Genomic DNA, 24,133 nt, shown 5'->3' on the forward strand with positions numbered 1-24,133 from the left:
CAAATTTACTACTCAGACTACCTACATTTTCCTCCAAATCATTTACATATATTACAAACAGCAGCGATTCCAGCATTGATCCTTGTGGAAGACTGCTTGTCACAGACCGCCAATTAGAAAAATACCCTTCCACCGCTACTCTCTGCTTTCTATGCCCAAGCCGGTTTTGTATCCATCTTACCAGCTCATGCCAGATCCCATATGATTCACCTTCCGTATCAGCCTGCCAAGAGGAACCTTTTCAAAGGCTTTAATCAAGTCCATGAATACAACTTCCACTGCCCCCATCAATTTTTCTTGTCACTTCCTCAAAGAACTCAAATCAACTTTGACACACATGACCTCCCCTTCACAAAACCATGCTGCCAATTGCTAATAAGCCTATTTTTACCCACTTACTTGATGAAGGGGCAGCACTCCAAAAGACTGTGCTACCAAATAAACCTGTTGGACTTCAACCTAGTGTTGAGAGACTTCTTGCTGTATTCTCTTCCAGAAGTGAACACATCCTGTCCTGAAGAATCTTCTTCAATAATTTCCCCACTACTGATGTAAGGCTCAGAGGCCTGAAATTTCCTGGATTGTCTCTTCTGCCTTTCTTAAACATACCTTAATATACCTTGGCCTTTCTGATTTCATACCCTAACAATTTACAATGGTAAGTATTGATCCCTAAAATGAGAAACCTTAGTACTTAAAAATATATTGAATACAGAAAATGTTGTCATGCTAATTTGAAAAGTTTAGGGAGAACCAGGGGTTTTATCGAGGTGGCCATGAATCTTGTTGCATTTATGCATTGTGTTTGCAGAGCAACATGAAACAACAGCTGGATTGTAGCTGCACACTGACATTCTTGTTAGTGATCCAGATCCCTGTGCTATGTCCCATAGTCATGAGAGCTTAAGAAAGACTGCAGATGACTCAACTGATTCATCAAAACCCCTCAAAATCTTTACACAGTGTAAGATTATTGCTGCGAGTTGGCAACTTGGTAGCAAGAAAGCATAAATAAAACGTATAGATTTTTCATCACACAAAGCAGTTTTTGTAGTGCATTTCTTGCTCCTCTTAGTGAAGCCAATCATCACATGCAAGAAGCAATCTGATAAACACAGAGTGGGAACATATTGACGAGTATGGAGAAGGATGGAGTTAGGATTATAATTTCTAGCACGGAGGTAGCACTAGCACTATCCCAAATCCAATGGCTGCCTTGTGTGAAGATACTGCTTATTTGCTGACCACATTGCCTCTGGCTAAGCAAGCCTCAACTTTAAGATTATGCTTCAGTTTTCAAACAACCATGGTCTTGCTACTTCCTATCTCTGTAATCTCCTTTTGTTCAGGGTGGCACAGTGATTAGTACTGCTGCCTTACAGTGCCAGGGACCCAGGTTCGATTCCTGGCTTGGGTCACTGTCCGTGCAGAGTCTGCACATTCTCCGAGTCTGCATGGGTTTTCTCCGGGTGCTCCAGTTTCCTCCCACAGTCCAAAGATGCGCAGGTTAGGTGAACTGGCCATGCTAAATTCTCCCTCGGTGTACGTAATCAGGCACCAGAGTTGGCGAGTAGGGGGTTTTCACAACAACTTCATTGCTGCATGAATATAAGCCTACTTGAGACTAATAAATCAATAAACTTAATAAATAAACTTTGAGATATCTATGCGCCCCTAATTCTGGCACTTTAGCATTCCCAATTTTTATTGCTCCACCATTGGTCACTGTACCTTTAGTTGCCTTTAGGCCCTGAGCTCAAGAATTCCAACCCCAAGTCTGCCTTATACATGTAAATAGAGTCAGTGTACAGCACAGAAAGAGGTCTTTTGGCCCATCGTATTTGCACTAGCACCTGTCAAGCACCTATCTATTCTAATCCCATTATCCAACACTTGGTTTGTAATTTTGTAAAGTACTATGGGATTGAATGGCCACTTTTTGCACTAATTTTTCTATGGTTCCAGCTGGAGAATGGACAGAAACTGTCTCCACCCATTGCAGTACTCAGAAGGGACACACAGGCAAGATGAAATGTAACAGATAATTTTTACTTGGAGGGTTGAGAGGTTGTGGATTGCACCCCTAGAAATATATATTTGAAACAAAGGCCGTGTCTCATGATGGATTAGATAGGCAACTAAAACAAATGGAAACAAAAGCATACGTAAACAGTGCAAGATGTGGGATTAAGTCAGCTAGGGTTGTGGCCAATGAACATCAAAAGACCAGTTGGGACAAATGATGAGTTTGCATATTCTGTACAATCACAGTGCATCGCACACAGACAAAAATAGACATTGAACAGTAGCACTGACAGGATGGTAAGAAGATTCTTAAAGCTGGGGTGAGTGATAAAGCCAAAATGATTCAATTGACTGCAGAAGCACTGCATTTACAGTCATAGTTTTTCTGAATTTTCATAAACAATTTTGATCATGAATTCATTCATTACAAATTTAACATATTTAAAAGTGGCATATTTTCATAGCATAGAAAATCATAGTTACCTCAAATAAGTATTTCCTGCCATTATCAAATAATCATGTGATTTAATCATCAGCTTTATTCATCAGATTGCATGAAAATAAGTTATTTCTTTACTGCCTTAAAGGCAACCTACATATTTATCTAATGCATCTCCTATCATCATCAAGAGCTATTACATGGAATGAGAAATGTTCCAATTAACAAAGAAAAGAGAAAGGAATGTTCTAGGATTACTGATAAAAAACTCCGACCTGACAGCAAAGTATTTTCACAAGTTTCCTTGTAACAGCAACGTGCTGAAATTAGCAATTTTACACTAACTACCAGGTTTCTAGCTTTAGTTGATATTTACTCAAAATAGGATAAAACATTCACAAATGCAGGAAATAAACAGCATTTATATTTAATCTTTTTTAGATCTACCGGAATTAAAAACCCAACAAACTGAGTGAGCTGAAAAGTAAGATATAGTAAGAACTGCAAAAAAGACAACCAAAATACATCTTTCAAGGGCTATCATAAGTTTTTAGAGATACAGCAAGTGAAAAAGCAGCCAAAATCTCATTAGTGACAGACAGCATGGTTTTGTAAGAGGGAGGTCGTGCCTTACAAATTTGGTGGAGTTTTTTTGAGGTGACAAAAACGGTTGACGAAGAAAGGGCCTTGATGTCATCTATATGGATTTCAGTAAGGTGTTTGACAAAGTCCCTCATGGCAGGTTGGTTAAGAAGGTTAAGGCTCATGGGATACAAGGACGTGGCTAGATGGGTAGAGAACTGGCTTGGCCACAGGAGATAGAGGGTAGCAGTCGAAGGGTCTTTTTCCGGCTGGAGGTCTGTGACCAGTGGTGTTCCACAGGGCTCTGTACTGGGACCTCTGCTATTTGTGGTATATATATATATGTATGTGTGATCTGGAAGAAGGTGTAACTGGTGTTATCAGCAAGTTTGCGGATGACACGTAGATGGCCGGACTTGCGGATAGCTATGAACATTGTCGGACAATACGGCAGGATATAGATAGACTGGAAAATTGGGCGGAGAAATGGCAGATGGAATTTAATCCAGATAAATGCGAGGTGATGCATTTTGGAAAAACTAATGTAGGGGAGAGTTATACAATAATTGGTAGGGCCATCAAGAGTATAGAAACACAGGAGAACCTACATGTGCAAGTCCACAAATCCTTGAAGGTGGCATCACAGGTGGAGAAGGTGGTGAAGAAGGCATATGGTGTGCTTGCCTTTATAGGACAGGGTATAGAGTATAAAAGCTGGAGTCTGATGTTACAGCCATATAGAACGCTGGTTAGGCCACATTTGGAGTACTGCTTCCGGTTCTGGTCGCCGCACTACCAGAAGGATGTGGCGGCTTTAGAGAGAGTGCACAGGAGGTTTACCAGGATGTTGCCTGGTATGGAGGGTCTTAGCTATGAGGAGAGATTGGGTAGACTGGGGATGTTCTCCCTGGAAAGACAGAGAATGAGGGGAGACCTAATAGAGGTGTACAAAATTATGACAATTACAATAAGATGGCATTCAATTCCAAAAAAAACTACATCATATGCATTACCAACAAAAACGCATCCATCATCAAATAGCTTTAAGCTCTGTAATCAAATTCTTCAACCTGTAGACACATATCCATGGAGTTTATCTTTGGTATTGTAATAGAAATACCAGTTATTTCTAGCCAAACATTTGTCCATCCAATTTTGGAGTATGCAAGTTGTGTGTGGGATTACATGGATGAGAGATATAAAGAAGATTGAAGCAATTTTAAGACCAGCTGCATGATTCTGCACAAATCAGAATGGGAAAATAGGTCAATGTTACATCCTTGATCAGAAATTTAGAATGAGAATCAATACATCAAAAGGAGGGAGAAAAATAGTCTGATCATGTTTTCTAAAATTAGGAATGGACTAGTGGGAGTTGACAAGAAACAAGTACCTAGTGCCCTCTGGCAATGACGAGTCATTATCTTCTCGAGTCTTCAACATATCATTGATGAAGACAAACATCTTGCCAGGGCCATCCCCACACGCCCACTTCTTACCTTCAGACAACCACGCAACCTCAAACAGACCACTGTTCGCAGCAAACTACCCAGCCTTCAGGAGAACAGTGACCACAATACCACACAACCCTGCCACAGCAACCTCTGCAAGACATGCTGGATCATCGACATGGATGACATCATCACACGAGAATACCATCCACGAGGTACACGGTAAATACTCTTGCAACTCGGCCAACGTTGTCTACCTGATACATTGCAAGGGATGTCCCAAAGCATGGTACATTGGGGAGACCATGCAGACGCTACGACAACGGACGAAGGAACATCGCTTGACAATCACCAGGCAAGACTGTTCCCTTCCTGTTGGCGAACACTTCAGTGGTCATGGGAATTCAGCCTCTGACCTTCGGGTAAGCATTCTCCAAGGCGGCCTTCACGACAGCGCAGAGTCGCTGAGCAGAGACTGATAGCCAAGTTCTGCACATATGAGGACGGTCTCAACAGGGATCTTGGGTTCACGTCGCACTATCTGTAACCCCCGTGACTTGCGTGGGTTTGCAAAACCTCACTTACTGTACTGTCTGGAGACAATACACATCTCTTTAACCTGTGATCAGTGCTCCTTCCACTCACACTTTAAAGACTTGAATAGCAGGTTAGGTGTAAAGATTCGCATTCTAATCAGTGATCTGAACTGTCTGTGCTTTATATGCTCTGTCTGAGGCCAGAACTCTCCATTCACCTGACGAAGAGTTTAACCTCGAAAGCTTGAGCGTTTACTATCAAATAAATCGGTTCGACTTAAACCTGGTGTTGTCAGACTTCTTACTGTGTTTATCCCAGTCCAATGCCTGCATCTCCACACAATGACAACATGAGGCAGTCATCCACACAAACTACAAAGACTGTTTGTTTCCAAGACTGTGTGTCAACCATTTTTCTCCCAAAGGACCATATCACAATGGAACAAGCTGTCAAAGGAAATAGTCTCAGTCCCAGACCTGTCTTTACATTATTTCCACTTATAGTTTTCATTATCAGGACTACCATGTCAGCAGATCATGTCTGCATGTTTATTCTAGCTAACTCAACCCACATGTATTGGCAGCATACAAATTAGTATGCGATTTTGGCACAACTAAAGGAAAAGCACCAGACCGAGAGTCCCTGGGAAGGAAGAAGGAATGGTGGACAGACTTTAAACACAATTATTCTAATTTTTTTCCAGTGATTCAATTCACTCATTCAACATGTCATTACTGGCAAGTTCTACGTTCATGTATTAATGTGGAAATGGAGATCTCTCCCATCATTCCCCCAACCCAGGACCATCAGTGTGCACCACAAGTTTCAGATTCAACAAGCTTCCTGGAACTTACAATACCATCATAGCTGCACGATTCCATGAGACTGCACGATCCAGGTCAATAACTCAGACCCCTCCCTTTTACATTAGAAAGGTTGGCTTCTATTATTAGTTGGGGTCAATCCGTGCCTGTTTGGTTTTGACAGCATCAGATATAGCGGCTGAAGTAATATTCCAATCTTGGAGAAATTATTACCCAAATTATTTTTTGATATGTACAAGAATTGTAATCTGTGTTGCGGTTTTAAGGAACAAATTACTTCGAGTGTGAGTGTGTGAGAGAGAGAAAAAAAAAGTGTGATGGTGGGTTTAGCATGTTACCTCAAATATATTTTAGTGAGGAGCTAAGAAATTACAGGAAGTTAATTCAGCAATTGAATCCTCAAGTAAGAAATATAGTAAAAATATAGTCTAAATGAGATGTATATGCAAACAAAAAATTTTTTGAAATTTGATGAATGAGAAATGAAAAAAGATCATAGAAAGGAAAACCAAATGCTACAAAACCAGAATAGTTTAATTTGACAGCATAATCAACTCTGGAATTAAAAAGGTCAGAGGCCATTCCATTAGTAGATTTACAGAGCCTATAATTATCTCCACTTAGACTAGGTAAAGGTTTTAATTCCAAGCTGAAAGAACATAATAAATGAATTTAATCAATACACTGAAATATACTGCTAATCCTAAAGTTGTTGCAGGTGGTGTGATAATTAGTTAAATAACCATGTTATCCTCACATGCAGAAGTAAAATAATGCAATGGATGTAGCTGCTCATTGTTGTTTATTCCTCAGTACCAAACATCCATAGAATGGAATGGTTACACCACAGGAAGTGGTTGTTTGGCCCATCAAACAACCTGTGCTGATCTTGTGAAGAAGCACTCCCTAGTGTTTTCCCTATAGCCTTGCCAAATTTCCCTTTTCATAGAATGATCCAATTCCCTTGAATGCCCCAATTGATCCTACTTACAACACACTAAAGCAGTGCACTCCTGATACTAACCACTCACTGCATGAAAATGTTTTTCATGTTACCATTGCCATTTACTTTACATCTGTGCTCTAAATCTCGATCCTTCCACAGAAATGAGTGCTTGAATTTGAACTACAACTGATAACGTGATGCATTTAATTCTAATAAACCTGACTTGTAAGGAAGCAGCATTGTTCAACCCAAAAGATGATGTCCAACATGACTGATTTTTACAGAACAAGTTTCAATTCTTCCTGTACACATCACAAGCCTCTAACAGAAATACTAATATCACAACCAAAAATAGTAAGAAGTCTCACAACACCAGGTTAAAGTCCAACAGGTTTATTTGGAATCATGAGCTATCAAAGCGCTGCTGTATCAAGTGAGTGGAGATAGGTTTACAAACACAGGACATATAGGCAAAGACACAATTGCAAGGTAATCACAGATTGGAATACAAAGAGTGATTGGAATGCGAATTCATCAGACGAATGAGGCTCCGGGAGTTCTTCCACAAACCCCAAGAGGTCGACAGCGAATCCAATGAGACAACCAACGAACCTGAACAGTCGACTGAGATCCACAGTGCAGCAACCAAAGAGGAAAGAATCGAATTGGACCCCTCCGAAAAGCTGCTGCCCTAGACGCGACATGTATACTCAAGCCATCAGATGATGCATCAGTGCCAGACTCAACTGTGCCTATGTGATAGCCCCGAACATCACCCAAGCACAACACAACATCCACACTCTCAAGACCAACCGCAACATTATCAAACCAAAGAGGGAGCCACTGTCATACTGAACAGAACAGACTATTGCAAAACGTACTGACAACTGAACAAGTAGAAACACTGCAAACAGTTACCCGCAGATCCGACCAAAGAACACACCCGCCAACTCAACAGACTGATCAAGGCCTTCAGAGCACCCTACTTGCTCTCGTCCCATGCATTCCATGCTGGAGCTCTCTACTACCTCCCGAATATACATACCCAGCTGTCCCATCGCATGAGGCAATGGGGACCTTATATGAGAAGCTCTCTGGCTACGTCAAGGGTATCCTGAAACCCATTATACAAAGAACCCCCAGCTTCTGTCGCGACACTATGGACTTCTTAGAGGAACTCAGCCCCCATGGACCAGTTGAACCAGAAATAATCCTCGTCACAATGGATGTCTCAGCACTCTATACCAGCATCCCCGAAGACAGCATTGTTGCAACAACCTCAGGTCAATTGGGTCGTTGAATATCCTTCAACAACAACATGGCTGATAGTCACCACTTTACAAAACTGTCCCCATGTCGTTTGATATCTAGAAATCAGTCAATCTCTGTCTTGAACAATGACTGAGTCTCGACAGACTTCTGTAATAGAGGATTCCAGAAATTCACCATCCCCCGAGTGAAGAAATATCTCCATCTCAGTCCTAAATGGTCCATCCCTTATTCTGCAACTAGCCTCCAGCCAGAGCAAACAGTCATTTTACATCTACTCTGGCAAGTCCTGCAAGAATTTTGTATGGTTCAATTACCTCTCATCCTTTTGAGCTCAATATTAGTCTCCTCATAGGACAATCCAACCTTCCCAGGAATTGGTCTGGTGAACCTTAGTTGCACTCCCTCTTTGGCAAGTCTATACTTCCTTAGGTAAGGAGAACAAAATTGTATGCTCCAGGTGCAGTCTCACCTAGGCTCTATTCATTTGAAGCAATATATCTTTACTCCTATACTCAAATGCTCTTGCAATCAAGACCTGTATACAATTTGACACCTTAATAGTTTGCTTCTTTAAAGTTTATTAGTTACAAGTAGGCTTACATTAACACTGCAATGAAGTTACTGTGAAAATCCCCAAAGTCGCTGTTCGAGTACACTGAGAGGCACCAATGCACCTAACCAGCACATCTTTCAGACTGTGGGAGGAAACTGGAGCACCAGGAGGAAACTCCACACATGGGGAGAACGTGCAGACACTGCACAGGCAGCAACTCAAGGCAAGAATCAAACCTGAGTCCCTGGTGCTGAGAGGCAGCAGTGGCAACCACTGTTCCACCATGCCACCCCATGCTGCACATGCATGTTTTCTTTCAATGGCATCAATGACACCTTTTGACATCAGCACTTCCCAATCTTTCATAACTTACAAAACAAAATGCATTTTTGTTTTCAACTTTATAAGTCAGGATCCCAGTTTACATCAATTTATATTTCATTATCAACTGATTGCCCCCCCGACATTAAATTGCCCACTCGGAGTGGCATGAGGGCACACCAACATGAATCACAACTGGTCCTTCACAATGTGCATCTGGACATGAGTGCATCCCCAGGGGGAAGACGGCCATATCAAACACTGCTCCAGGCACTGTCCACACCGCCATCCCCCACCCCCCCGCAGGGCAGCGCTGGGGAAATGGAGTAGGTTGCGTGTCCAAGGGATTCTTTTTTTAATTTTTTTTAAATAAGGGACCCCCCGCACCGCCCCATGCTTAAAAGAACCTAAATGTCATGGGACCCACACACTACTGACATTTTCTTTTGAGAGTGTTTGAAACTTCAGTGGGAAAACTCAGCAAGGCAGCTGGCCAAGCTGGCCTCCACTTTTCCTGCCCAAAACATTTTGCCAAAAGATAAGAAAATTCTAGTCAAAGTTTCTCCACCATTTCCTTATTCCATCTTATAAATTCTTCTGTCTCTGCCTATAATGTGACCACAACTGTCTTTGCCAATTTTTTTTTCATACCTATAGAAACTACAGTCTTTTATTTCTTGCTGGTTTATCTTTATGTTTTATTTTCCTTTTCTTGATCAGTTTCTTGGTCCTCCTTCGCTGAATTCTAAATGCTCCCAATTGTCAGGTTCGCTACTTTTTCTCTAGCAATCTTCTAAGCTTATTTCTTTCATCCAATCCAATCTTTGTTAATCATGGTTGAGTTACTTTTTCTATTGGGGTGTTGTGCCTCAAAGAATTGTACGTTAGTTGTAAACCAGGTATTAATTGTTCAAGCACTAGCCATTGCCCATCTGTCATGTCTTGTAAGGTAGTATTCCAATCTACCACAGCCAACTTTCCTCTCATACTTTCACAGTTACCTTTGTTTAGATTTAATGCCCCAGTTTTGGATTTCTATCATATTATGGACACTCTTTCCTTGGTAACAAGATTATTAGCACAGCCTAATTTCTTAATTAGGTAAATACTAGATTCAAAATAGCCTGTTTTCAGTTAGTCCCTCAACAAACTGTTCTAGAAAACCATCTCCTACACCAGTGGTCCCCAAACTTTTTCCACTGGGCCACACTTTCGGAATAAAAATTTGCGCACGCCACACAATTTTTTTTAAAGATAAGAAATACATTCAAAAACAAAAAAAAACCTAGCAGTGCTTGATTCATAACATAAAACACAACAACTTTATAATATGATCATGGTACACCTAGAAAGTATAAAACAATGCAGCTACACAAAAACATGATTCATTCCCAAAATATACTTATAGACGAGCCTCTTACATATGTAACCTTAAGTATACAAACTCAGTGAGCTTGTTTTTGTTGGGTAATCTCATTTATATTAGGTCTAATTTGAGACAAACAAAAACTCTCGTCTCCTCATCAGCATCAAGATGCCTCTCTCTTTTCTGGTCTTTGACATTTGTCAGAGCTGAAAATCCCTGTTCACAACAACGTCATGGAGAACTGTAGAAGAATAGCTAATGCTCTTGAAGAGATGCGTTGATACTGTTCCTGGTTGTATATCCAGAAAGAGTCCAGTGGCATACTCCTATGTTTCATTTTCAAGTTGTGATCACTCGAAATGCAGGCCATTTCCTCCTCCTCATCCAATGTCAGACCTGAACAGCTGGAATTCGCAAAGGGGTCGCTAACTCAGTTGAATTTTCCTGTTGACAATGATGGGAAGTAATGATCAATCTTTTCTACCAGTGTTGCAAGATGTTGCTGTATGAGGCCATACAATTTATTGTTCATTTTAAAACTTTACACCAGTGGGAACATTGAGGTCATGTTGCATCACTCTTCTGAGCCAGAGCTGAAGCTTTTTTTTAATGCAGTTAGCTTGTCTGTAGTTGTGAAGATACCGTCATCACGGCCTTGCATACTGGCACTGAGCACATTCATCCGGGAAAAGATATCAGCTAAATATGCCAGCTTTGCACACCAGTCATTGTCATCCAGTTGGTGATACAAAGGGCTCCCTTCTTGTTCCAAAAATTCTCTTAATTCGTTCTTCAGTTCCAATACCCGATTTATAACTTTTCCGCGGGACATCCTGCGAACTTCTAAGTTCAGAATTAGGCATTGATGATTTGATTCCATGTTTTTGCAGAATTGAGCAAATAACCGCACCTTTAGTGGTTTTGCTTTGATGAAGTTCACAATGCGCACAGTCTGATCTAGAACCAACTTCAAATCAGCTTCAAGGGTCTTGGTGATTAATGCCTATGTAAAAAGGAGAGTTGATATTACATCTGGATTTTTCTGTTTGATGAGTGCTGCCAAGCTCCTCACATTCACTATCATACACGGCGCTCCATCCATACAAATTCCAATAAAAGAATTCCATGAAATCTCAACTTTTTCCAAATATTCAGACAAGATTTGGAAAGTATTTTGTCCTCTGGTATGTTTTTCAAGTTCCTTGTAAAATAGAAACTGTGCGATTATTTTGTCATTGTGAATGAATCTGATATAGGCAAGCAACTGTGCTTTTCCAATAATGTCGGTCAATTTGTCAACTTCAGCGGCAAATTTAGAATTCTTCACACTTTTGGAAACACACTTCTCAATATTAGCTGACATATCAACTATTCTGCAAATTGTATCAAAGGAATTTCCATAACTTCTCGCACGGCATCATTACCAAAATTGTCACGATCAAGCTGCAGGCAAGCTGAATCAATTTTTCAGCTATTCTATGTGGTTTTGTCCACATATCTCTGAAGGCGGAAGTCTTACAAATAAATACGATAATAACACATTATACTATACTACACTGCACTTAACACAAAGAGAGATGGCATGGTAGGGGGATTGAATTTAGGAGTCGCAGCGTCATGTTGCAACTGTACACAACTCTGGTGCGGCCGCACTTGGAGTACTGTGTGCAGTTCTGGTCCCCACATTACAGGAAGGACGTTGAGGCTTTGGAGAGGGTGCAGAGGAGGTTTACCAGGATGTTGCCTGGTATGGAGGGGGGGTCATATGAGGAGAGACTGAGGGATTTGGGGTTGTTTTCGCTGGAAAGAAGGAGGCTAAGAGGGGATCTTATTGAAACATATAAGATGATTAGAGGTTTAGATAGGGTGGATAGTGATAGCCTTTTTCCTCGGATGGAGAATGCTAGCACGAGGGGGCATGGCTTTAAATTAAGGGGTGGTAGTTATAGGACGGATGTCAGGGGTAGGTTCTTTACCCAGAGGGTGGTGAGGGATTGGAATGCCCTGCCTGCTGCAGTTGTAAATGCGCCTAGTTTGGGGGCGTTTAAGAGATCTATGGATAGGTTTATGGACGAAAAGGGATTGGTTTAGATTAGTGGGTCAGTGTTTTTTTTAAAAAAAACTGGTCGGCGCAACATCGTGGGCCGAAGGGCCTGTTCTGCGCTGTAATGTTCTATGTTCTATGAAATCTGGAAACTGCTACAGGTTTCTATACGTGAATGTTTAAATATTTCTTTGATTGTCCTTGAATCTTCCCGCCACACTTGCCATCCTCTCTCACCGCACCAGTGTGGCATACCAGACCCTTTGGGAACCGCCGTCCTACCGAAACAATCTGGGTCCTCTTATCTGTAACAATCAAACCACTCAGACTGACTTCAGGTCACATGTTCCCCTTCACTTACGTTAAAGACAGTCCCCAAACACATAGAACATAACAGCACAGAACAGGCCCTTCGGCCCACCATGTTGCGCCGACCAGTTACAAAGCAATGACCCACTAACCTAAACCAATCCCATTTCGTCCATAAACCTATCCACGGATCTCTTAAACGCCCCCAAACTGGGCGCATTTACAACTGCAGCAGGCAGGGCATTCCAATCCCTCACCACCCTCTGGGTAAAGAACCTACCCCTGACATCCGTCCTATAACTACCACCCCTTAATTTAAAGCCATGCCCCCTCGTGCTAGATTTCTCCATCAGAGGAAAAAGGCTATCACTATCCACCCTATCTAAACCTCTAATCATCTTATATGTTTCAATAAGATCCCTTTAGCCGCCTTCTTTCCAGCGAAAACAACCCCAAATCCCTCAGCCTCTCCTCATAGGACCTCCCCTCCATACCAGGCAACATCCTGGTAAACCTCCTCTGCACACTCTCCAAAGCCTCCACATCCTTCCTGTAATGTGGGGACCAGAACTGCACACAGTACTCCAAGTGCGGCCGCACCAGAGTTGTGTACAGTTGCAACATGACGCTGCGACTCCTAAATTCAATCCCCCTACCAATAAACACCAAGACACCGTATGCCTTCTTAACAACCTTATCTACTTGACTCCCAACTTTCAGGGATCTATGTACAATCTTAAAAACACAATCTTAAAAACCTATCATTGTAACATTGCTACTGCCACTGAACGTTATGGGTAGCTGGCTGAACTTCTTGTTGGAGATGATCGTTGCCTAACACATTTTATGCAAATATTACCAGCCATTAACTACAATAGGAAACAAAGAGTTGGGATGAGAGCCATTTTGAAAATAGCACATTGTAAAGAGTGCCACAGGGATCAGTGCTGTGGCCACAATTATTTACAAGATATAATCACATGGTTGAGGAAAGTGAATGTACTATTACCACATTTGTGGATGACATAAAACTAGGTGGGGAGGATGACAAAGTCTAAAGGAGGATACAGACACGTTAAGTGAGCGGGTCAAAACTTGGCAGATGGAATATAATGCAGGAAAATATGAAGTTATGCACTTTGGTAGGAAGAATAAAGAAGCTGAATACTATTCAATAAGACTACAGAAAGCTGCAGCACAAGGGGATTTAAGGGTCTTTGTACATAAGTTACAAAAAGCTAGCACGCAAGTTCAGCAGGCCATAAGAATGACAAATTGAACATTCACCTTTTCTCCCCCCAAAGGAGATGGAGGATAAAAATAAGGAATTCTTACTAAAATTACGGTAGCACAGTGATTAGCTACTTCACAGCACCCGAGTTCGATTCGCAGCTTGGGTAATTGTCTGTGTAGAGTCTGCACATTCTCCGTGTCTGCATGGGTTTCCTTCGGGTGCTCATTTCCCTCCCAAATTCTTAAAGATGTGCTAGTTAGGTGCATTGACCCAAACAGGCATCGGAGCATGGCAGCCAGGGGAATTTCACAGTAACTTCATTGCAGTGTTAATGTAAGCATTACTCATGACTAATAAATCAACTTTCTGTTTTAAACCACACCTGGAATACGCTGAACAATTTTACTTAATCTTACCTAAGGAAAGGTATACTGGTGGTCCAGAGAAGGTTTACAAGGTTGATCCGAGACATGGAGAGGCAGAATAGATTGGGCCTGTACATATTGGAGTTTAGAAGAATGAGAGATGCCCTTACAATTCTCAGGGGGCTTGACAGGGTAGATGCTGAGAGGTTATTTCTCTTTGTGGGAGAGCTTAGGAGGGCGTAATGAGACTAAGGGGCCACCCAGTTTAGATGAGGAGAAATTTCTTCTAAGAATAATGAATCTGTGGAATTCTTTTAACTGCAGAGGGCTGTAGAGGGTGGATCTTTGAGTATATTCAAAATGGAAATAGACAGATTTTTAATCAGAACGGGAGTCAAGGATTATGGGGATAAGGTGGGAAAGTGGAGTTGAGGATTGTCAGATTAGTCATGGTTTCATTAAATGGCAGAGTCAATTTATCAGCCCATATCTGAATGCTGTCCTGGTGTTTCTGCATACTTCATTATCTGAAGAACCTCCAACTGCATCATTGTCCTCAGTTAGGAAAGCTAACGAGTTTTATGTTCACATCAGGACTGATTCCGTCAAATAGTAAAGCTGCCAGTACTACTTCTCTCACCCATCCAGAACCACTACTTGTTCAATATGCATTTATTCAATATATAGTTCATACGTATCTTATTCCTTATCGAACTTAATACCCAAGTCCTTGCTATAATATTGAAAACATGCATCTTAGATAATGTACAGTGGCTGAATAGAAAACTCCTATATCCGTGCCCAATCCGTATCGACCAAAACAAATGCAAATTGTACTGATGGTGTAAATATGTAAATCATGACTTGCCAAATATGTAATCTACCAGTTTCAGTGCAGTAATGACAGAACAGTTTTGCCGTTATCATAATTTTGTAGGTTAGATTGGATGGACCACTGGGTCTTTTCATGTCCATCACTGTTAGCAGCAAAGCAACAGACCATCAGAGCATTTACTAAAGGTTTCCTTCACGCATTCAAAAGAGAGCTGAACAAGTTTTGGACTGGGGTACAGGGGAAATGCAGTCACTATCATCTCCTGGAACTTGGACTGACTCAGGGATCAGTAAGGAATTTTTTCCAGAGTTATTTTCCTAATTTGGCATAGGGGCTTACATCCCATGTGCCTCTCCCAGAGAGCTTTATATGATACGCACACTTGTCCTCAGTATAAGTAGTAATATGGCACAAGCTTGACTACCCGGCCTTTGTCCTTCATTCAAATAATACTATTTGCACATCTCACACACTCTGGCATTAAATCAATGCTCAAGATGACATTGTATTGATGCCAAGACCATCGAATGAAGGGAACATCATAGAAAAAATATTGTCTTTAATGCCCCCTTATTAAAAAGTACAAGTTTCAGCTAACCCAAGATCATTTCTGGCTGTTTTTTAAAAATATTTTTGTTTGAATAAAACACCTTTATGTCAATATAGCTTAAGAAAAAGCACTGAATTGACATAAAATTGTGGCAAATAGTGAATTATATATTGAAGACTGCAGACCTGACTCTTTCCCATTGGACTGACTGGCAACATTTGTGAACAGTTGAAACTGCTGTGCTGTAGTACATCATACAAAGAAAGAATACAAAACAATTTTCAAAACATCTCCTTATATTTGGATACAGCATATAGTAATCACCAGAGGATTATTTCACTATAATCAGCAGAAGTAGTGAACCAGCTAATTTTGTTTCCTAAACAACAGTCTGTATATTGCTATGTTTCATAAACACACATTTTCTACTTACACTCAAATTTATTTTCATTTGGTTTCTTGCCCACTTTGGGTAAAACACTCCACTCGAGAAATAACAAGCAAGCCTTTTTTTGGAAGACTTTTAAAAGCAAAATTACCTTTGGCTTATAAAAATGCATTTAAGGAGCTAATTTCAATAATAAACTATGGCAGATATACCCAATTTCAGCTTATATGGATGCCTTAGCATGATCCACTGCATGGGGTATTACTGTGTTACATCAAAAATTACTAGACTAGGAGTGACGGTGACGACACAAGCAGCTCTACACATACAGGCATTGATTTTACACAGCTCCTGAAGCAATTGTGTGCCTTGTTGCCAGGCAACAACCACTGAAAGGAATACACAGGCTGCATATAATTCAAATGCTGTAAACATGGACACTGTACAGCACAAAAGATGTGCTAATGCACATAAGCCTATAACCACATTTTGTTCATGCAAATGTATGATCCTTTTCAGTCACGTTAGAACATCCAAAATTGGGGAATTGCATCAACTCTCTCAATCAGGACTACCTTAGGCTATCTTAAGTAGATGCAGGACTCACACGATCAGAAAGTCTTCACTTCATGCATATATGTCCTTTAAACAGCACTTACAAAGAGCAGCTATTCTGGAAGGAAGTAAATTCTAACATTTCACAAAATGCAAGTAAAGCTGGTATTTTTATTAAGTTTTGGTGTTTTGCCAAATGAATGCTTGCTAAGCCACAATTCAAACATTAGGATGTCCACTTCATTTCTTGTCCTCTTAATGCAAAACCTTCAAAGTCCAAATTAGAACGTAATAGTTAGCAGTTATATATAATTCCTAAGTGTTACAGTATATTTAAAAATACAAGTTAGAAATTCATTCTTTTCCCATAGAATAATGGACTTAAGGAACAGGTTGCTTTTTCATGAGATTAATGTTATTTGCTGTAATTCCATCAAATAAGAAATGGACAGAGATCATCTTGTACAAGAGGTAGTACTCTAGGCTAAAAAGTTCATATGATTTCCTGGAAGTGTTATGATCATAGAAAGGGTGGGAGAGAAATTTTCCAACTGTTTTCTCCCCATTAGTTAGCTGTTTTGAAAAGCTTACCCGTCACTGTACGTGAAACCATTCAAAAATATCAATTTTTCATGATTTACATTTGGCTTTAAAAAGGTGAAAATGTAGTTTCTGAGGTTCTTAAACCTACAAAGAATTAGGTTTGAGAGAGAAAACCACTAAATTTTATATTCTGTTTTAACTTCCCCTAGGAGATTACTAATTCCAATATAAGAATCAATATCGGGAAATAATAGCAAAAATGTGTGGAACAGGCTAGATGGACTTGTTGACCTTTATGTGGTCATCATTTCTTTTTATGCACTCATGCAATGAAGGCATTTCTGATAAGACTGACATTCACTGTATATTCCTAAAGGAACTAGAAAAGCAGTAGTGAACCACCTTCACGAATACAACTGACTGGCTTGCTAGGCCATTTCAGAGGGCAGTTAAGCCACACTGTTGTAGGTCTGGAATCACATACAAGCCAGGTCAGCTAAGAAGCCATCCAAGTTACTGATAGTACTTTGTTCTTACTCCAGATTTTATTTCATTAATTAAAATTCTCAAGCTGGCACGGTGGAATTTGCATTTCTTTCTCCTGTTCATTCGCTTTTACTTCTGGATTACTATTCCAATAAGAACCATTATGCTACTGTACCTGTAATTTTGAATGTGAAACCATTCAAAAACATCAATATCTTTTCCATGTTTTATGTTAGGTTTTAAAAAGGTGAAAATGCTAGTTCGAGGATCTTAAACCTATAAAAGAATTAGTTTTATTTGCGAGAAAGAAAACACTAAATTTGGTATTCTATTTTACAGCAACAAGACTATAAATTCATCACCACAATACTGAAGTTATCTGCATAAAATGAACTTGGCTTTTTAAGGACAGAAGGGTGAACAAGAACTCTCTCAACCACACTGTAACATACTGATTAAATCTGTAGGATTTAAGCATCTAAAACTCAAAGGAAACATGCAAACGATAGCATAGAAATTTGGAGGAGGAAAGGAGATTTTATGTTCATTGCCTTTTCAAAAAAGGTAGTTTACTCTAAACATAACTGTTGTACCACTTTGCTACTGCCCTAGACTGAACAAGATACATAATTACACATCATAAGATGAGATCCAGGCAAGAAAATTATACAAAGCCTCAAGCAATGCACTATCAAATCCAATATTAAAAAACCTTAAGTTATTCCCTTGACGTGTTACTTAAGTCAAAAAGACACCAAATAAACAAACTTAAACTCCAAATATTTAATAAATGAAGCAAATAGATCTGAGAAGTTATGTATTTACACAAAGCATATTCTCATGCTTTCACAAGCCACTGGCCTTGTGAAACTGGAGGTAACCAACACCATTCACTTCATGCTCAATCTCCCTCTCTTTCCCTCCATATATTTAGCTCCCTCCATCTCTGACCATCTCTCCCATTCACCCCACCCAATTCCTCTCCAACCCTAATCTCTCTTCACCCTTCATCCCTCAGCACTTTCTTCCCCTCTCAACTCATCTCCTCACTTTAATTTGTATCCCATCCCTCTTGCTCAAGCCATCATCTTTCTCAGCTACTTTCAACTTCTTCAGCCCTCGTTTTCCAACATTTCTCTCCCCTCGATTATCTCCAGTGCCTCATCCACATTCCATCCTGTCTTTTTCCAACTCCCGTGTCTATATTCTCCGCCTACCCTCCCTCGCTACATCTCCTCCAGTTAACTTTCCAACCTCTTCCACTTGTCTCACTATTTTCTCCTTTCTTCATATTCACTTCTCTCTTCCTCAGTGTCTCCTCCTCTGCCCTTTCGCCTTCCCTACCATTCCATACCCTTCAACCTATATCACCCCCTTAATGTCCCCATCTTCCTCCTCAATGTCACTTCTCATCTTCATCCCCTATTCAAACCTTTTTCATCCTTTTCCCTTTCTCTTCTTTCCTTCTCCAAATCGCCGCAATCTTCTCTCTACCCTCTAATTATTCCATCCCTCAACCTCTTTTTCTTTCTTTCCCTGCCTTTGCCCCCACCACCAATTCTCAGCCACTCCCACGTCTGCTCGCCACCTTGAACCACATCCATCATTAGATCTCCTGAATGCACTCAAACGCAACCATGTCCTCACACCCAAACTCCTCCAGTTCCCGAGTAGGCCCTACAGCTCCTCTGATTCTGCTCTCCTACAGTTCCTCCCGAACCTCCTACTCCTCTTCCCACAAGCCCCTAATCAGCCTGCTCCACCATAAATACCCCAGCTCCTCCCAACCCTGCTCCTCCAAATGCACACTCCAAACACCAGCTCCTCCCTCTCCCCACAAAACAAGTTGCTCCCCTAAACCCCCACTACTGTTCCTCCTCCTGCTAACCCCGACCCACCAGTTGCTCCCATAAACATCAGCCACATCTGATCTTTCCATTCTGCTCAGTCCCATTCCTGTCCCCACTATCTTCTCTCCCTGCACACTCTCGCTCCCCCCCAACCCCCATCCCTCCTCCCACTGTCTCGCCCCCCCTCCTCTCACATCCCCCCTCCCCTCCTTCTCTCTCTCGCCCCCACTCCTCTCTCACATCCTCCCTCCCCTCCCCTCTCTCTCCCGCCCCCCCTCCGCTCCTCTCCCCTCTCACCCCCCCTCCCCTCTCGCGCACCCCCCCTCCCCTGCCTCCCCCCTCCAGCCTCCCCCCCGCTCCCCCTCCCCTCCCCCCACCGCTCCCCCTCCCCTCCCCACCGCTCCCCCTCCCCTCCCCCCTCCCCACCGCTCCCCCTCCCCCTCCCCTCCCCCCACCGCTCCCCCTCCCCTCCCCCCACCGCTCTCCCTCGCCTCCCCCCTCCCCTCTCTCGCCTCCCCTCCCCCCCTCCCCTCTCTCGCCTCCCCCCCCCCCTCGCCTCCCCTCCCCCCCTCCCCTCTCTCGCCTCCCCCCTCCCCTCTCTCGCCTCCCCTCCCCCCCTCCCCTCCCCCCCTCCCCTCTCTCGCCTCCCCTCCCCCCCTCCCCTCCCCCCTCCCCTCTCTCGCCTCCCCTCCCCCCGCCTCCCCCCTCCCCTCCTCTCTCTCCCCCTCCCCCCCTGCTCTCTCTCTCCCTCCCCCCCCTGCTCTCTCTCTCCCTCCCCCCCTGCTCTCTCTCTCCCTCCCCCCCTGCTCTCTCTCTCCCTCCCCCCCTGCTCTCTCTCTCCCTCCCCCCCTGCTCTCTCTCTCCCTCCCCCCCTGCTCTCTCTCTCCCTCCCCCCCTGCTCTCTCTCTCCCTCCCCCCCTGCTCTCTCTCTCTCTCCCTCCCCCCCTGCTCTCTCTCTCTCCCTCCCCCCCTGCTCTCTCTCTCTCTCCCTCCCCTCCTGCTCTCTCCCCCTCCCTCCCCTCCTGCTCTCTCCCCCTCCCTCCCCTCCTGCTCTCTCCCCCTCCCTCCCCTCCTGCTCTCTCCCCCTCCCTCCCCTCCTGCTCTCTCCCCCTCCCTCCCCCCTCCCCTCCTGCTCTCTCCCCCTCCCTCCCCTCCTGCTCTCTCTCCCTCCCTCCCCCCTCCCCTCCTGCTCTCTCTCCCTCCCTCCCCCCTCCCCTCCTGCTCTCTCCCCCTCCCTCCCCCCTCCCCTCCTGCTCTCTCCCCCTCCCTCCCCCCTCCCCTCCTGCTCTCTCCCCCTCCCTCCCCCCTCCCCTCCTGCTCTCTCCCCCTCCCTCCCCCCTCCCCTCCTGCTCTCTCCCCCTCCCTCCCCTCCTGCTCTCTCCCCCTCCCTCCCCTCCTGCTCTCTCCCCCTCCCTCCCCCCTCCCCTCCTGCTCTCTCCCCCTCCCTCCCCCCTCCCCTCCTGCTCTCTCCCCCTCCCTCCCCCCTCCCCTCCTGCTCTCTCCCCCCTCCCCTCCTGCTCTCTCTCCCTCCCTCCCCCCTCCCCTCCTGCTCTCTCTCCCTCCCTCCCCCCTCCCCTCCTGCTCTCTCTCCCTCCCTCCCCCCTCCCCTCCTGCTCTCTCTCCCTCCCTCCCCCTCCCCTCCTGCTCTCTCTCCCTCCCTCCCCCCTCCCCTCCTGCTCTCTCTCCCTCCCTCCCCCCTCCCCTCCTGCTCTCTCCCCCTCCCTCCCCTCCTGCTCTCTCCCCCTCCCTCCCCCCTCCCCTCCTGCTCTCTCCCCCTCCCTCCCCCCTCCCCTCCTGCTCTCTCCCCCTCCCTCCCCCCTCCCCTCCTGCTCTCTCCCCCTCCCTCCCCCCTCCCCTCCTGCTCTCTCTCCCTCCCTCCCCCCTCCCCTCCTGCTCTCTCCCCCTCCCTCCCCTCCTGCTCTCTCCCCCTCCCTCCCCTCCTGCTCTCTCCCCCTCCCTCCCCCCTCCCCTCCTGCTCTCTCCCCCTCCCTCCCCCCTCCCCTCCTGCTCTCTCCCCCTCCCTCCCCCCTCCCCTCCTGCTCTCTCTCCCTCCCTCCCCCCTCCCCTCCTGCTCTCTCCCCCTCCCTCCCCTCCTGCTCTCTCCCCCTCCCTCCCCTCCTGCTCTCTCCCCCTCCCTCCCCCCTCCCCTCCTGCTCTCTCCCCCTCCCTCCCCCCTCCCCTCCTGCTCTCTCCCCCTCCCTCCCCCCTCCCCTCCTGCTCTCTCCCCCTCCCTCCCCCCTCCCCTCCTGCTCTCTCCCCCTCCCTCCCCCCTCCCCTCCTGCTCTCTCTCCCTCCCTCCCCCCTCCCCTCCTGCTCTCTCTCCCTCCCTCCCCCCTCCCCTCCTGCTCTCTCCCCCTCCCTCCCCCCTCCCCTCCTGCTCTCTCCCCCTCCCTCCCCTCCTGCTCTCTCCCCCTCCCTCCCCTCCTGCTCTCTCCCCCTCCCTCCCCCCTCCCCTCCTGCTCTCTCCCCCTCCCTCCCCCCTCCCCTCCTGCTCTCTCCCCCTCCCTCCCCCCTCCCCTCCTGCTCTCTCCCCCTCCCTCCCCCCTCCCCTCCTGCTCTCTCCCCCTCCCTCCCCCCTCCCCTCCTGCTCTCTCTCCCTCCCTCCCCCCTCCCCTCCTGCTCTCTCCCCCTCCCCTCCTGCTCTCTCCCCCCTCCCCTCCTGCTCTCTCCCCCCTCCCTCCCCCCTCCCCTCCTGCTCTCTCCCCCTCCCTCCCCCCTCCCCTCCTGCTCTCTCCCCCTCCCTCCCCCCTCCCCTCCTGCTCTCTCTCCCCCCCCCCCCTCTCTCCCTCTCCTCCTGTTCCCTCTCTCTCTCTCGCTGTAGTTGGATGAAGTTCCAGTCTGCACTCCGCCTGTGCTCCCCTCCAGGGAAGTTGAAATCTCGGCAGAGCTCCACCTTTATTTACTCTGTCGATCTAGGTCACCCAGTCGGCCGCCCCCCCTCCACCCCTTGCCCTTGGACAGCCCGGGCCAGCGGCCCCGTGCCCGAGGAGCAGCCACCGGCGCTCGAGCTCTCATTACCGTCATTCGCCTCCCAACAGTCGGCTCCCACCCTCGCGCCGCCGCTCCGTCTCCAGCTGCCCAGCGGGGCGGGGCGGGGCCGGGCGCGAGGGGGCGGATGACGTAGGAAGGGGCGGATTCCCCTTACGTCACCGGGATCCCAGTGTCTGAACAGGATGGGGCATTTTCGGGCAATGTGACTATCTTCCCCCAGCTCACTGCATAAACTGGGCCGTAAAGAAGAGGCGTGCAGAAAGCTTTGGATATAAAACCTGCCATTGATCCCATCTCCACATATCAATCGACGAAAGAAGAGCCTCCTCCCGGTTGCCACCAGACTTTTGAATGTTATATTAAGTTGATCTTTCTCTGCACCTTAATTATGACTGTAACACTGCATTCTGCATCCTCTCGTTTCTTTCTTTATGTACAGTATGCTTTGTCTGTATAGTGCACAAGAAACAATATTTTTCACTGTATCCCAATGCATGTGACAATAATCAATATAATTCAATTTACCATGTTTGCTATATAAAGAACAACACCAGGTTAAAGTCCAACAGGTTTATTTAGTAGCACAAGCCACTAGTCTTTGGAGTGCTGCTTCTTCATCAGGTGAGTGAGAGTTCTGTTCACAAACAGGGCATATATAGACACAAACTCAATTTACAAAATAATAGTTGGAATGCGAGTCTTTACAAGTAATCAAATCTTAAAGGTACAATGTGAGTGGAGAGACGGTTAAGCACAAGTTAATGAGATGTGTATTGTCTCCAGCCAGACAGTTAGTGAGATTTTGCAAGCCCAGGCAAGTCACGGGGGTTACAGAACCCAAGCTCCCGGTTGAGGCCGTCTTCATGTGTGCGGAACTTGGCTATCAGTCTCTGTTCAGCGACTCTGCACTGTCATTTGTCGTGAAGGCCACCTGGAGAACGCTTACCCGAAGATCAGAGGCTGAATGCCCGTGACCGCTGAAGTGTTCCCCAACAGGAAGTGAACACTCTTGCATAGTGATTGTCAAGCGGTGTTCATTCATCCGTTGTAGCGTCTGCATGGTCTCCCCAATGTACCATGCCTCAGGACATCCTTTCCTGCAGCATATCAGATAGACAATGTTGGTCTCTGATCTTCGGGTTTCTTCCCTGCTGCCATGAAACTATTGAATGGACCTATCTCACATTAAGTTGATTTTTCTTTATACCCTACCTATGACTGAAACACTTTATATTGCATTCTATCTTTCCTTCCCTATGTACAGTATGCTTTGTCTGTATCGTGCACAAGAGACAATACTTTTCACTCTATATTAATACATGTGACAATAATAAGTCAAATCAAATCAAACCAAATAGGGAAGGAAATCTGCTATCCCTACCTGATCTGGCCTACATGTGACTCCGACCCACAGCAATTTGGTTGACTCTTAACTGGTCTCAATTCAAGGTGCAATTAGAGATGAGCAACAAATGCTGGCCCAGCCAGTGATGCCCTCATCCCATGAAAGAATAAAAAAAGCACATTTCCTTTGTGCGATTCAAGTATAATATCTTCTGTACCCTCTTGGAAGGCTTGACATTTTTCATAAAATGTGATATCCATCATTGAATATCAGATTGAATGTTTTTTTCAATCAATGATGTATAAATCTTTAATATAATTTC

General features: G+C 44.8%; 1 protein-coding gene across 3 annotated transcripts in view; it reads right to left on the reverse strand.

Annotated features, from left to right (window-relative positions):
* The window catches only part of pam (peptidylglycine alpha-amidating monooxygenase), a 262,485-nt gene extending 239,913 nt beyond the window's left edge, over nt 1-22,572 (reverse strand). For 2 of the 3 annotated variants that reach the window (XM_080189068.1, XM_080189065.1), the window contains exon 1: nt 22,494-22,572. The gene's annotated coding sequence lies outside the window, so the exon portion shown is untranslated. The remainder of the gene's footprint in view (nt 1-22,493) is intronic. The other variant, XM_080189066.1, reaches the window with a different exon arrangement.
* Between the last annotated feature and the right edge of the window lie 1,561 nt (nt 22,573-24,133).

This window comes from Carcharhinus amblyrhynchos, chromosome 5, assembly GCF_965287045.1.
Source record: "Carcharhinus amblyrhynchos chromosome 5, sCarAmb.v2.hapA, whole genome shotgun sequence".
Lineage (NCBI taxonomy): Eukaryota > Metazoa > Chordata > Chondrichthyes > Carcharhiniformes > Carcharhinidae > Carcharhinus > Carcharhinus amblyrhynchos.